Source organism: Daucus carota, chromosome 5, assembly GCF_001625215.2.
Source record: "Daucus carota subsp. sativus chromosome 5, DH1 v3.0, whole genome shotgun sequence".
Classification (NCBI taxonomy): domain Eukaryota; kingdom Viridiplantae; phylum Streptophyta; class Magnoliopsida; order Apiales; family Apiaceae; genus Daucus; species Daucus carota.
The window spans coordinates 9,966,366-9,981,154 of NC_030385.2; positions in this window are offsets into that span (position 1 = coordinate 9,966,366).

A 14,789-nucleotide genomic window follows, 5' to 3' on the forward strand; every position below is an offset into this window, starting at 1 on the left:
GCCCCGTGCTAAACTTAAATTTTGGGCCCTTCAATTGAAAAACAATATATACACTATATAAATAATTTCACAATATAAATTTTGGGCCCTTTTAGTCAAAATATTGTGGCTGTATGCGTGTCTATTTTTGTGAATGACTTTTATTTTTTCCAAAACTAATTTCTATTTTGTGTATTATGCATAAGCATGCCTATGCAGTTGGGCTGACTGCACAGGTTGATCCCCGGCTATGATGTATCATGTACCATTTCATGAATAATTAATATTTTTTAAGAAAAAATAAGTCACAAAATAAAAACCAAGTTTATCACATAACATTGAAAACACACACACACACACACATATGGTCATGCTAAAATGAGAACCCATACTATGGTGAGATATGGGATCTAATCTTGTCCACTCACTTAAATATATTATATTCATCTCTCACCATTCATTTAATATTTTAATATATCACCATATTCTAATGCAACTACGCAGCCCCTTCAACCACCGTCGACCACCACCACCCCCACCGGCGACCACGACCACCTCTGGAGATGACCAGAAAATCACTACCGGCAAACAAAAAATCACCACTGTAAAATGAAAAATCACCACTAGAGAACTAAAAATCAGCGCCAAAAAATGAAATTCACCATGGCAAACACAAAAATCACCACATCTTTTTTGATCATCTTTGCCAACCACATACAAATCACGGAGAGTTAATGAGGGGAAGGTTGTTGAGTTGTGTGTGTCATTTGCGTGTGGGATGAGCAAGAGGGAGGCACGGAGGAGATGACGAAGGAGGAAAGGATTGGGCGAGGGAGAGGATGGAAATTTGTGGGTGTTATATAAGTGATTAGTGTGTGTGCATTGTGTGTCTGTGTGTTGGCATCAGTGCTGGAAGAAAGAAAACCCATCACGGAAGTGGATGTAGCGTAGAAACCACGAGGGAGAGAGAGGTGTGGCGAGAGAAAAGGTTGAAATGATGGAAGGGTGGAGGCGACGTTGTGTTTGGGGTGGTTGAGGGAGCCGAACTGCCACCATCGATGGTGGGGGCGGAGCACAGTAGAGAGAGAGAGAGGGGGGGGGGCGAGAGAGCGGGGGAGGCAGAGTCGCCAACAAAGACTTAGGGGGTTAGAGCCGTGAGAGACGGCATTAGGTGGGTGGTGAGGAGGTGGTTGGATTAAAAGAAAATTTTAAAATATAAATCGTGTGATTGTGATTTAATTTAGAAATAAAAATGTATGGATGAGATTAGATCTCAGTTCTCCCATTAATGAAGGTTCTCATTTGAGCAAGTGCTTATATATATATATATATATATATATATATATATATATATATATATATATATATATATATATATATATATATATATATATGCGTGTGTGTGTGTATATGTATGTATGTATGTATGTATGTATGTATGTATATATGTATGTATGTATGTATGTGTGTGTGTGTGTGTGTTGTGCCATAAAATCTCCATGGGCTTATTTTATAGCCCATTACATTGTTTGGGTTTTATTTAGGCTTACTAGAGTCATTTGGTAAACGGTATTGGGCTTCACCATGGCTGGGTGAACCATTGAAGGCATATAAGAGGGCTTAGGGACTTGCATTGGAAGCATAATGGAGGCTGCCATCAGAATGGGGTTGCACCTAAAGGCGCTTTAGGGGTTACCTCTGCTAGGGGTTACCGCTAAGTGCATCCTAGCTTGCAGCTACGGGGCTGCAGTTAGGGGATGCCGCTGGCAGGGCTTCCGCCGCCTGGGCAGAATGGCAGGCAGACTCCAAGCAGGACTCTTCTTCCTTGTTTCTAGGTGGACGAATTGGAGTGGATTGGGAGTGTATCAATTGTTATTTATCCATCAATTAAAGGATAAATGATACTCTCAAGGTTTTGATGATAACACTGCCAGCAAGCTAATAGCATAAAACTGATGCTTGTTAGCGAGCTATCAAAGATATATATAAATGTGCTAACAGTTTGCTAAGTTTCAGTATGAGGTTCAATTGTCAGCAAGCTTATAGGTTGATTATCAAGTTTTATCAGCAAGCTCACAGCGTGAACAGAAATGCAGTTGGATAAAGATGAAGTCCTAAAATCATGGAGATTTATTAGGAATCGATTTGTAAGGACTTTAATATTTATATATGACCTATATAAATATTAAAGCTCAGTTTTAAACAAGAGTTTTAAACAAAAACGATTTCCTAAAAGATAGGAGAGTTTATCTCTTATTCGATCTTATCTTTAACTACTCTTATTTGATTTCAAATTATAGTTTTTATACAAACGTTTTACTGAGATATATACACGTCTTCATGGTTTTTACTCAGTAAACTTCACGAGATCAAACGTTCAAATTGGGAACAAAGTATACGTGAGTTCGGTTGGAACAAGAACGTTAGAATTTGTTAGCAAATTGACCGTTGGATCTTTGTATATAAATACTTGAGTGTGGTTGCCGTTTTCATTAACAAGAACACACTTCAAGCTTTCTGAAAATACAACACTTTCATTGCAAAATCTTTTTTTGAGCTCTAGTACTTATATTTGTTTATATATCTATATTGAGTTCATAGTTTCGATTGTATTACACTCATACATTGTATTGTTCAAAGTGTAAAGTTTTGTTGCTTTGTATCCAGCTTGTGAAACAAGGGAACAAGGGAACTAGTTATCTAGAAGAGTATACTTGGGAAGTATAGGTCATGGAGTACATTGATCAATGGGCTGAATCAAGATGGATATGACAAGGTGTCTTCTCTCAAAACAACAAAGGAAATTTGGGATGCCTTGGAGACATATCACGAAGGCTCACAGGCTTTAAAGAAGGTCAAGCTCGGAAAGCTTATGAAAGAATTTGGAAGCTTTGCTATTAAGAAGGGAGAATCCATTCGGGAAAGCCAAGCTAGATTCCAAGTTACCCTTAACAGCCTTGAAAGACTTGGCAAAAAGATTCCTCAATCGGAAATCAACATGAATATTCTAAATGCAGTTCCATTCGAATGTGGCGCCAAGGTCACAACATTGGAGTCAGCTCTCAACATTGATACTATGGATCACCTGGCTATATTTGCTGAGTTGGAACAGTTTGAAGCTAAGATTGAAGCTAACAGCTCAAAAAGCAGCAAGCTGCCTACTGAGAAAATGAAAAATCTTGCACTACACTCCTCTGTCAGCAAGCTGGAAACAGATGAGGAAACAGAATCAGATGAGGATCTAGCTCTTATGTCCAGGAAAATCAAGAGAATGATTGAAAAGAAAAGTAAAATGAAAAGAGAAAAGGGCAAAACTTTTGGTGCTAAGAAAGATCCAAAAGATGATGCATGCTTCGAATGTGGCTAGAAAGGTCATTTCAAAAGGGATTGTTACAAGCTCAAAAACAAGCCAAAGCCGCCTAGAAAGCAAGCTGATTACAAGAACAAAAAGAAATCAAAGGCACTTCTAACATGTAGTGATGATGATGATGAATCAGCTTCTGATGATTCAAGTGATGAGATGGTGAACTTGGCTTTTGTTGGTCTCGATGGCTCAATTGATACAACTGATTCGGATACGGACACTAATAGTGAGGTAAATTCTATTAATTCTGAATTACATACTATTGATACAACTGCTTGTGAACTAACCATGCAGGATAAAAGTTGTTTATCAATAATGGAACTCATTGAGCTTAAGAATGAGAATTATGAGCTCGAGAAAGAGAATGTTCATTTGAAGAAAGTCATAGGTGAATTCTTGAATGAAAAGAGTGCCAAGGCCAGTGGTGGAATCATTGCTACTCTCAAGGAACAGATCTCACAACTTGAAGGGAACAACATGCAAATCCAAAGAAGGAATGATACACTGATGAAGGAACTCAGCTCGCTGAGAGCAGATCTTTAAGCTAAGGATGCAAGCTTGGAAGCTTTTGAGTTAAGCAAAACCCAAAGCTTAGCCGAAATCTCTATTCAAGCTGAAAAGATCAAGTAAATGGAGCAAGAAGTCAAAGATCTTCAGAAAGCCATGGGAAAGTTTGTTCAAGGAGAAGAAAGTCTAAAATCCATGATGAAACAAGCTAAAGGTTCTCATGACAAAGGAGGCATTGGTGTAGCTTCTACATCCACATCATCAATGAAATATAAAGGGAAAAATGGCATTCCATACAATTATGCCATGCCTTGGATGAATTGTCACAAGTGCGGAAAGAAGGGACATCTTGCTAGCAATTGTTCAATGAAGAAGACTCAATCAGCAAGCTGGAGAAGGAAGTCAGCTCACAGACAGTATGCTGACAACACAAACAGACAGAAGACAGCTCCGAGACAGTATGCTGATAAGACCAGCAGAACATGGAAGAAGAGTTCTAAAGTGGTCCAAATGTGGATCAAGAAATCCGATTTAAATGTTCTATATGTTTTATCATCTAACACTGCTGGACCCAACAAAATTTGGGTACCAAAACGTTGAGTTGTTTCTATTTGTTTAGTAGGTTTGTCTCGCATCTAAAGTAAAGCCAAATCAATGGATATTGGATAGTAGATGCACTAGGCACATGAGTGGAGACAAATCTCAGTTTCTAAGCTTGAAGATGAAGAAGGGTGGTCGTGTCACAATTGGTGATAGCAAAACTCTTCCTATTCTTGGCAAGGGAACTATAGGTAATAGTATCATTTCGATATTAACAAGGTACAGTATGTGAAAGGTCTTACTTATAACTTGATTAGTATAATTCAGTTATTTGATGATGGTCATATTGTTAACTTTGGTAAGCATGAAGGTACTATACTTGTTGGTGCTAACAAAACTCCTCTAGTTGCAAAACGACAAGGAAATGTCTATATTTTGAACTTTGAAGAACATGAGGCATGTGTTTGTTTAGCAGTTGTGGATAATAATCCAGAAATTTGGCATAGAAGGCTTGGACATGCTCATATGGATCATCTCAGCAAGCTGTCAGCAAAGAAGCTTGTTCAAGGATTACCAAAGCTCAATTATGTCAAGATGGAGACATGTTCTGCTTGTCAATTGGGAAAGCAAACAAGGACTCCACATAAGAAAAAGAAAATGGTATCTACTTCTAAACCTTTAGAGCTTCTTCACTTGGATCTTTTTGGTCCCGAAGCTTATAAGAGTATTGGAGGTAAACAATATGCCTTTGTTAGTGTTGATGATTATTCTAGATTCACTTGGGTACTGTTTTTACGTACTAAAGATTGTGCTTTTAGTGAATTTGAGAAACTAATCAAGTTGGTTGAGAACAAGCTAGATACAAAAGACTTATAGGTATTAGAAGTGATCATGGTGGGGAATTCCAAAAAGACTTCATCACTTTTTGTGAAGAAAGAGGAATCTCACATGAGTTCTCAGCACCTCGTACACCTCAGCAAAATGGAGTTGTAGAGCGTAAGAACAGGTCCTTACAAAAAACAGCTAGGACATTGCTACAGGAGAGCAAGCTGCCAATAAGCTACTGGGCAGAAGCTGTCAACACAGCAAGCTATGTTCTTAATAGAGTGCTTATCAGGCCAATTCTCAACAAGACTCCTTATAAATTGCTAAGGAAAAAGAAGCCTAATATCAGCTACTTCAAGGTTTTTGGATCTAAGTGCTTCGTACTCAGAACCATTGATAAGGATGGTAAATTTGATTCTAAATCTTATGAAGCTATATTCTTGGGTTATTCTTTTACAAGTCGTGCTTATAGAGTATATAATCTTGCTAAACATATTGTTGAAGAGTCTATTGATGTTTCATTTCAAGAGTCTACTGATGATCTTGCAAGAGACGAGAAAGAATGTGCAGGTACAGGTACTGGCAGCAAGCTGACAGTGTAGGAAACTGGAAATCATCGAGTTGACAAGTCAACTGCCACAACTTCAGAAGGAAATAAGGCAACTGAATCCACTCCATCTCTTGAAGAAACTTTGGACAAGATGTCAAAGCTTACATTGAATGAATCCAGAGGTCAAATTTCATCAGCAAGCCAAGAAGTTGTTGATTAGACTCCTCCTAGGCAGACTACAAGGAATGAAGAGGTCATAGCTCAACATAATCTACCAAAGTCAACTAGAACAGTCAAGAATCATCTTCCTCAGTTGATCATTGGAGATAAATTAGCTGGAATCAATACAAGGAAAGCTCAAGCCAACATTTGTGCTTATGCTGCCTTCATAGCTCAAGAAGAACCAAAGAATGTTCAAGAAGCTTTACAAGATGAAAATTGGATCATGGCAATGCAAGAAGAACTCAACCAATTTGAAAGATGTGATGTTTGAGAACTTGTTGATCCACCAAAGGATGCTTCAATTGTTGGAACCAAATGGGTGTTCAACAATAAAGTTGATGAATTTGGTACTATCACTCGGAATAAAGCTAGACTTGTTGCACAAGGATACAATCAGCAAGAAGGAATTGATTTTGATCAAACATATGCTCCGGTTGCAAGATTGGAATCTATTAGGATGCTCTTATCATTTGCATGCTTCAAGAAGTTCAAGCTACATCAAATGGACGTCAAGAGTGCATTCTTAAATGGATATCTAATGGAAAAAGTCTATGTCAAGCAACCACCAGGATTCGAGGATGAAAAGTATCCAAACCATGTATACAAGCTCAAGAAGGCACTATATGGATTAAGGCAAGCACCTTGATCATGGTATGAAAGGTTAAGTGAATTTTTGATCAAAAATGGTTTTATTAGAGGTAAAATTGATCCTACTTTGTTTACCATTGTTAAAGGCCAAGATATATTAGTTGTTCAAATATATGTAGATGATATTATATTTGGCTTTACTAATGATTCTATGTGCAAGTGGTTTTCAAAGTGCATCATAGTGAGTTTGACATGAGGATGATGGGAGAGCTCAACTATTTCCTGGGTCTCCAAATTAAGCAAACTCCAGACGGAATTTATGTGCATCAATCCAAGTATATCAAGAATCTACTCAAAAGATTTGGATATGAGAATATCAAGACGAAATCAACACCAATGAGCGTTGTCAGCAAGCTGACAGCAGATGAACAAGGTAAAGATGTTAATGTTCGAATGTATAGAGGTATGATTGGTAGTCTACTTTATCTTACAGCCTCTAGACCTGATATTATGTATAGTGTTTGTGTTTGTGCAAGATTTCAAGCAAAACCAAAGGATTCTCACTTGCAAGCTGTTGAAAGTGTGACGGACCCACAATAATAACTGACTAAAGCATGCATAATTCGATAAATAAAATAAAACTACAGAATCTTAAAATATTAGAACCAAAAGTCTAAACCACAATCCCCCGAATCACCAGGAATGAGTATGAACAACATCCAAAGTTATTACAAACCAAAATAAAATTCTAAGTTATTACTACAAGTTTTAATCCCCAAAAGTTAAAGAAAAGTTATGGAACTACTAGTTCCCAACCTGCTCCATCATACGGCGGTAGGCAATACCCGATCCTGAGGTGGTCCTACGGGCGGTTTGCTTCAATCGAGCCATCCTCGGATTTCACTGAAGGGTTACAATAAACAACACAATTAATGAGCAAAAAGCTCAGCAAGTGAAAGCAATATATATAAAGTTCACAATATGCAATATAAACAAGTGCAACGATAACAAGGGATATCACAAGGTATAATCTCAAATAAAGGTGCAAAATGAGATAGCAAATTATTGGAATTGGAAACACACAGCGCTACGAGCATTGAGGGGTGATCAGCCCACATCAAGCTCCGAACCACATAAAGTCATTCAACCAGGGAGGATACTCGGCACACATTGGCCATATACAAACATCAGGCTCCCCACTACTGATGCAGTAATTAATTGACTGGCGCCTCAGTCTTAATATAAAATATTATTCAATTCCTTTTAAGGTCATTTCAATTTCAATAAAAAGGGTCTTGATCAAGGACAAGTCATTTAGAAAGGTGTTTTCAAGGTTTAAGTGATCTTTCTAAAATAAGAGAATGTTATTAAGATCAGGGTTCCAAAAGAGATAATTCAGTTCAATATGGGGTTTCAAGTTCTCACTATGTATCAAGGGACTATTGGAAGATATTCATGTGGGTGTAAGGTGCTATTATATGAAAAGGTCAATTCAAGTTCTAAGGGTATTATCGAACTCTGAAGTTTGATCATAGGGTGATGATAAGGTGATTCAGTTCTAGATAAGCAGTAACAGTGCATTCACAGGGTATATAATTATCAAGCAATATAAAGGAGAGTTTCACTTCCCTGGACTAAGCTTACTGATCACTTGCACAGATTCTTCTAGAGGTTCCTTGCTTGGCCTCCTACTTGAACCTATAATTAATAGTATCTTCGTCACCACAATGCTAACTACCCTTTCGTGTGTGTGTGTGTGTGTGTAGACACACACACATATATAAATATATACACTTAAGCTTAATTAATAACAAGCCACATATTCATCAACTAATGCACATAACAAGTAAGGCATGGCATTTTATTACTTAGCTATTATCACTTAATAGTCTCTAATTATACCTAAGTCACTTAAGCAATTAGTCAAGTAACACATAAGGTCTAAGACCAACACTTCCTAATTTACACCCTACTGACTTCAACTTAAGCAAATAAGAGTAAGGCATACTTGTGCCTCACCTCACAAGACTCACAAATGAAATGCATCCTAATTGACTCACTAGAATACTTACCTTGGCAACACTTGTGTGCCTTGGCAAAATGGTGCATCTACACTAAGTGCATTGACCTAAACTAACTTGTACTATCTTATATGACTTAAAACTAACTCATGGACTCAATATGTGGTCAAGGCCTCACTGATGACACACTCATATGCAATGCATTCCAACTTGGTTCTAAAATGTGACTCTATGTGTGACACTTGTGTATTTTTAGTGGAAATGAGGCATCTCCACTTAAGGCATTCACTCTAATTTAATTTCTACAGGTTGATATGATCATAAACTAACTTTTTGAAGTGGTGTGACTCAAAGGCCTTGCTTACAAGGACCTTTAAAAACTAATGCACTCAAGTGACTACTCTGCTTAGGCACTTTGGCACCCGTTGGAGGGCCTTGGCAAACAAAATTGTTTCCACCTTGTGCCTTGGTGAAATATTGACTCCTCTGGATACCTAAGACCTAAATCTAAGTTGTGCAATTGGTTTGACACTAAAGCCTTGCTCAGGCCTCCCTAGGCCTCCATGCCAAGTTGGCCCAGAACAGCCTATCTAGCTGAGTGCACTGCCTTGATTTCACTCACTTGCAACTCACTTAACTAATTCAATTAACCATTCTAATGACTTGTTAAGCTTCCTAAGACTTCATTGTATAAAGCAAGCCCCATGAAGGTCTCACCAATGACATGGTTTTAATCACTCAAAGATGCATTATACTACAAAGTGCCCTGTTCTGAGCTGCTTTCTGAAATGAGTGTGTGCAACTATCTAAATCGATGTTTTTATGACTTCTAAGACTACTAAGGACTTGTACAAACCAAGTCCCAACTCCAGGAAACTCAAGCCTATAAGGGCCTAACCAAAACATAACTAACTCCCTTAGTTTATCTAGTGCAAGATTCTGCCATGGTGTGTGTGTGTGTGTGTCTCCTTCCACCTTAAATCCCTCCAAAACTCCATAAACAAACCAACCAATCCACAAATCCTATATTATACTCAAGCCTACTTATTATCTTCACAAAGCAAGATACAACAAAATTTAGTCATTTATATGCACAAAACCGAGGCAAAACAGAGCAGATTTTTATATGGCAATTTTGAGCAAGTTTTCGAACCTTAACAAGCATGATATCTATATCATAACTACTAACCATCACTTCATCTCATCATACATACATTAATTTAACATTTTATCACTAGAATCATGGCATGCATTATATAAAAATCTCATATAAAATCCAAAATCATGGCATTTCACTTCGGTTTCCACATATAGCAATATGCATGGCCTAAAACTCATATGTAAGCATAGTAACATGTTAAATCACCAATGTACAAGACATGCAAGAACTGAAATTTCACAAAACCTCAACAAAATCACTATAACATTCGAATATTCAAGAATCAAAGCTCAAAACCATGGAATTTCCAAGATCATCACATATATATACATTCGGCTCCTTTTGAGAGTCATTGCTAAATGTGATGAATCAAGAGGACGCCTTGGCAAATAGAAGCATTAAACTTCTCCAAGATCATCTCTAGGAACCACCAAAATAGATACCCTAAGCTCATAAGAACCAAGGCCCTATTTCGGCTCCAAACTCAACATGCAATGGAAGCTCTAACCTCAAAATGAAGATACAAGCTTGGATGGTGGAGTATTTTCCTTGACAAGCTTGGAAATGGTGAAGAAATGAAGAAAAATGGTGAGGAAGGGGGAGGGTTTGGTTCGGCCGAGAGAGAGGAGAGGGATGAGAGAGATGAGAGAAATGGGAGGGTTGGTGAGTGTGGGTTTGTGTGGTCAAGTGGGTATATTCAAGTGCTTTGACCCCCACTTGACTTGACTAGAAAAGTGTTAGTGGAGTGTGGAAGTTACAAACTTACCCTTCTTGCTAGAGTTAGTGATTTTGCATGCAAGGGTAGACTAGACATTTGGTAATTATTAAAAGTGTGATTTAAAAAGTATTTAAAGAAAGAGTTTTAATAAATAAAGTACTAATATATAAATCATGAAATTAATATCACAAATAATATGGGATTTTAGAAGTTTAATAAAATAGTTTTCAAAAATTTTGGACAAAGGATAAATTTAAAAAGAATAAAGTACAATGAGAGCTCTTATATACACATCACTTAAAATAATATGGCAAGAATATAATTACACGTAAAATACAAAGAGAGAAATATTTCAAGTCACTAATTACAAGTTATAATCTATCGGCTACTCGCAATTTAACGAATATCTCTAAATCGTTTAAACCTCTAATATTAATAAATTAGGTAGCGACAACGATCACATTTATTATTATTATGTCAAAACCGTCACAACTAGAATATCATTTAATCATGTAGTGAAATTTATTTGCCAAAAACCAAATAAGCACATTCCAACTATATCCAGAGTCACATAATGATAAATAAGTTGAATTCACATAATTTCGCAATTAAGACACGAAAATTTTATATATCACCAAAACGGAATATTGTAATATATATAAGTCGAATATTACAGGCGTTACATCCTTCCCCCCTTAAAAGGATTCTGACCCCAGAATCTAAGCAAATAAATGAGGATACTTATCTAACATATCACTTTCTAATTCCCACATTGATTCTTCAACCATGGGATTCCTCCACAAAACTCTAACTAAAGGAACTGTCTTATTCCTTAACACTTTATCCTTTCTATCTGAATGCTAACTAGTTGCTCGATATAAGACAAATCGGGCTCTATCTCAACTGGTTCATTCTCTATGATGCACTTGGTGTCGGGGTTGAACTTCTTAAGCAATGAGACGTGGAAAACATTATGAACGTGCTGCATGTGAGGCGGTAGAGCTAGTTCGTACGCCACTTTCCCAATTCTGCTCAAAATCTTAAAAGGGCCAACAAATCTTGGACTCAGTTTGCCTTTCTTTCCGAATCTTGCTATTCCTTTCTAAGGTGACACTTTCAACAAAACGGCTTCTCCAATTTCATACTCCACATCCTTTCTGTGCGGGTCAGCATACTTTCGTTGTCTGTCTTGAGCTGCAATCAGTCGATTTCGAATCACATCCACTGCTTCCTTTGTTTGCTGGATCAATTCTGGGCCAATTACTTTCCTTTCTCCAACTTCATCCCAATATATCGGGGATATACACTTCCTTCCATAAAGAACTTCGTACGGGGGCATTCCAATGCTGGCATGATAGCTATTATTATACAAAAACTCAACAAAGGCAAGTGCTCGTCCAATTTCTTTTGAAGTCCAAAGCACAAGACCTTAACATGTCTTCGATAGTCTGAATTGTACGCTCGCTTTGTCCGTCCGTTTGTGGATGATAAGCAGTACTCATCTTGAGTCGGGTTCCCAAATGTTCTTGAAATTGCTTCCAAAATCTAGAGTTGAAACGAGGGTCTCTATCTAACACAATAGATACTGGAACTCCATGACGAGTGACAATCTCTTTCAAGTACATGTGAATCAGCTTGTCCATTGAAAATCTTTCGTTGATTGGCAAAAAATGAGCCGACTTGGTCAATCGATCAATTATTACCCAAATAGCATCATGATTAGATTTCGTCCTTGGTAATCCCACTATGAAGTCCATTGCAATGTGCTCCCACTTCCATTCTGGTATCTCTAAAGGTTGAATCAATCCGCTTGGCTTCTGATGTTCAGCTTTTACTCTTTGACAAGTGTAGCATTTACTGATCCATTGAGCAATTTCCTTCTTCATGTCTGGCCACCAAAATTTCTGCTTTAAATCTTGGTACGTCTTCGTGCTTCCGGGGTGAATAGAAAATTCTGAATTGTGAGCATCCATCAAAATCTCATTCTTTAATTCTTCCACATTTGGTATCCAAATTCTTGATGAAAACCTTAAGATTCATTGGTTGTCTTTCTGAGTACAAATCTCTTCTCCGGTCAACTCATTCATCTTCTCATTCATCACTTCTTCTTGACACTTCTTTATCTTCTCCATTAATTCGGGCTGAAAAGTCATTGTACAAATCATTTTCGTAGATGCACTTGGAGCTCGAATCTCAATTCCCATCTTCTCAAATTCTTGTGATAGTTCTTGAGCCATAGTCAACATATTCAACCCTTCCTTGCGACTTAACGCATCTTCCACCACGTTCGCCTTTCCGGGATGATAACTAATCGTGCAGTCGTAGTCCTTAATCAATTCCAACCATCTTCGTTGCCTCATGTTCAACTCTTTTTGCGTGAAAATGTACTTTAAGCTCTTGTGGTCCGTGTATATCTCACACTTCTCGCCATAAAGATAGTGTATCCAAAGCTTTAAAGCAAAGACAATTGCTGCCAATTCCAAGTCATGAGTCGGATATCTTTGTTCGTGTGGCTTGAGTTGTCTTGACGCGTAGGCTATCACTTTCCTGTGTTGCATTAAAACACAACCTAGCCCTTTATGCGACGCATCACTGTAGATAACAAAATTTCCTTGATAATCTGGCAAAGCTAAAACTGGAGCGGTGACTAACTTCTGCTTCAATTCTTGAAAACTTTTCTCACATTTATCGGTCCATTCAAACTTTTCGTTCTTTCGAGTCAATCTTGTCAACAGCACTGCAATCTTTGAGAAATCCTTCACAAACCTTCGATAATATCCGGCCAATCCCATGAAACTTCTCATTTCAGTTGGGGTCTTTGGCCTTTCCCAATTCATTACAGCTTCTATCTTCGCTGGATCCACTCGAATTCCTTCACTTCCAACAATATGCCCTAAAAATTGAACTTCTCGTAGCTAGAATTTACACTAGAACTTTGCATACAACTTCTCCTTCCTTAAAGTTTCCATAGCTATCCTCAGGTGTTCAGCATGTTCTTTTTCAGACTTCGAGTATATTAGAATATCGTAGATGAATACAATGACGAACTTGTCTAAATACTTCTTGAATACACAGTTCATCAAATCCATAAATGCGGCTGGCGCGTCTGTCAATACGAATGCCATAACTAGAAACTCGTAATGTCCGTAACGGGTTCTGAAAGCTGTCTTTGGGATGTCTTCCGGCTTAATTGTAACACCCCAGTCCCACATCGAGAAGAGTGTGGATATTTGTTCAGTTTATAAGCATAAGTACTACTACCAATTGCACAAACAAATCATGATCTTTTGGGGGCCTGTGGTGGGCTTGTGGATTACCCAAGTTGTTGCAGTTGGGCCAGTTTATTTGGGCTTATTTTCGGATTCGAAGTTTGGGACTTGACCCGATTTTCAGAAATGACTCGGGATTTGACCCGGGTTGTTTCGTATGGTATTCAGAGCAGGCTCTCGAAAGTTTGATTCGTCAAGTTGCCGGAGGTGGGGACACAAAGGCTGGTGTATTATCCCGCAATGGACAGAGATCCGGAGACGGGGACACGAAGCCAGCCGGTATTATCCCACAATGGCTAGAGAGGTTCGATCTGGACCTATGGGCTATCTGTTTCGGCCTGACGAGGACGTCAGGAATTTAAGTGGGGGAGTTTGTAACACCCTAGTCCCACATCGAGAAGAGTGTGGATCTTTGTTCAGTGTATAAGCATAAGTACTACTACCAATTGCACCAACAAATCATGATCTTTTGGGGGCCTATGGTGGGCTTGTGGATTACCCAAGTTGTTGCAGTTGGGCCAGTTTATTTGGGCTTATTTTCGGATTCGAAGTTCGGGACTTGACCCGATTTTCGGAAAAGACTCGGGATTTGACTCGGGTTGTTTCATTAATCTTCAATTGATGATATCCCGAACGCAAGTCAATCTTCGAGAAGTAAGTTGCTCCTTTGAGTTAATCAAATAATATAAACAAAATTTACTCTATTGTAGAATATTCATGCTTGGAATAGCATTAAAAGACATGTATTCTACTATAGAACATGCATGTTTGAAAATAATTATATATCCACTATAATCCGAAAAACGATTTTAAAGCAGAATATTCATACATATGCATATTTTTTAAGCACAAAACTAAATAAATACAATACAATTTATTTATGTAACTATTATAGAACATTTAGAACTATAGACTCACACAGATATCTTATTGCAAAATTGTATAAAATCATTCATAAAAATCATATAAAATCATTGAATCACAAGATCTATTCTAACGTAGAAGTACCAAATGCATATGAAAAGCAAAAAGTATGAAGAAATATGC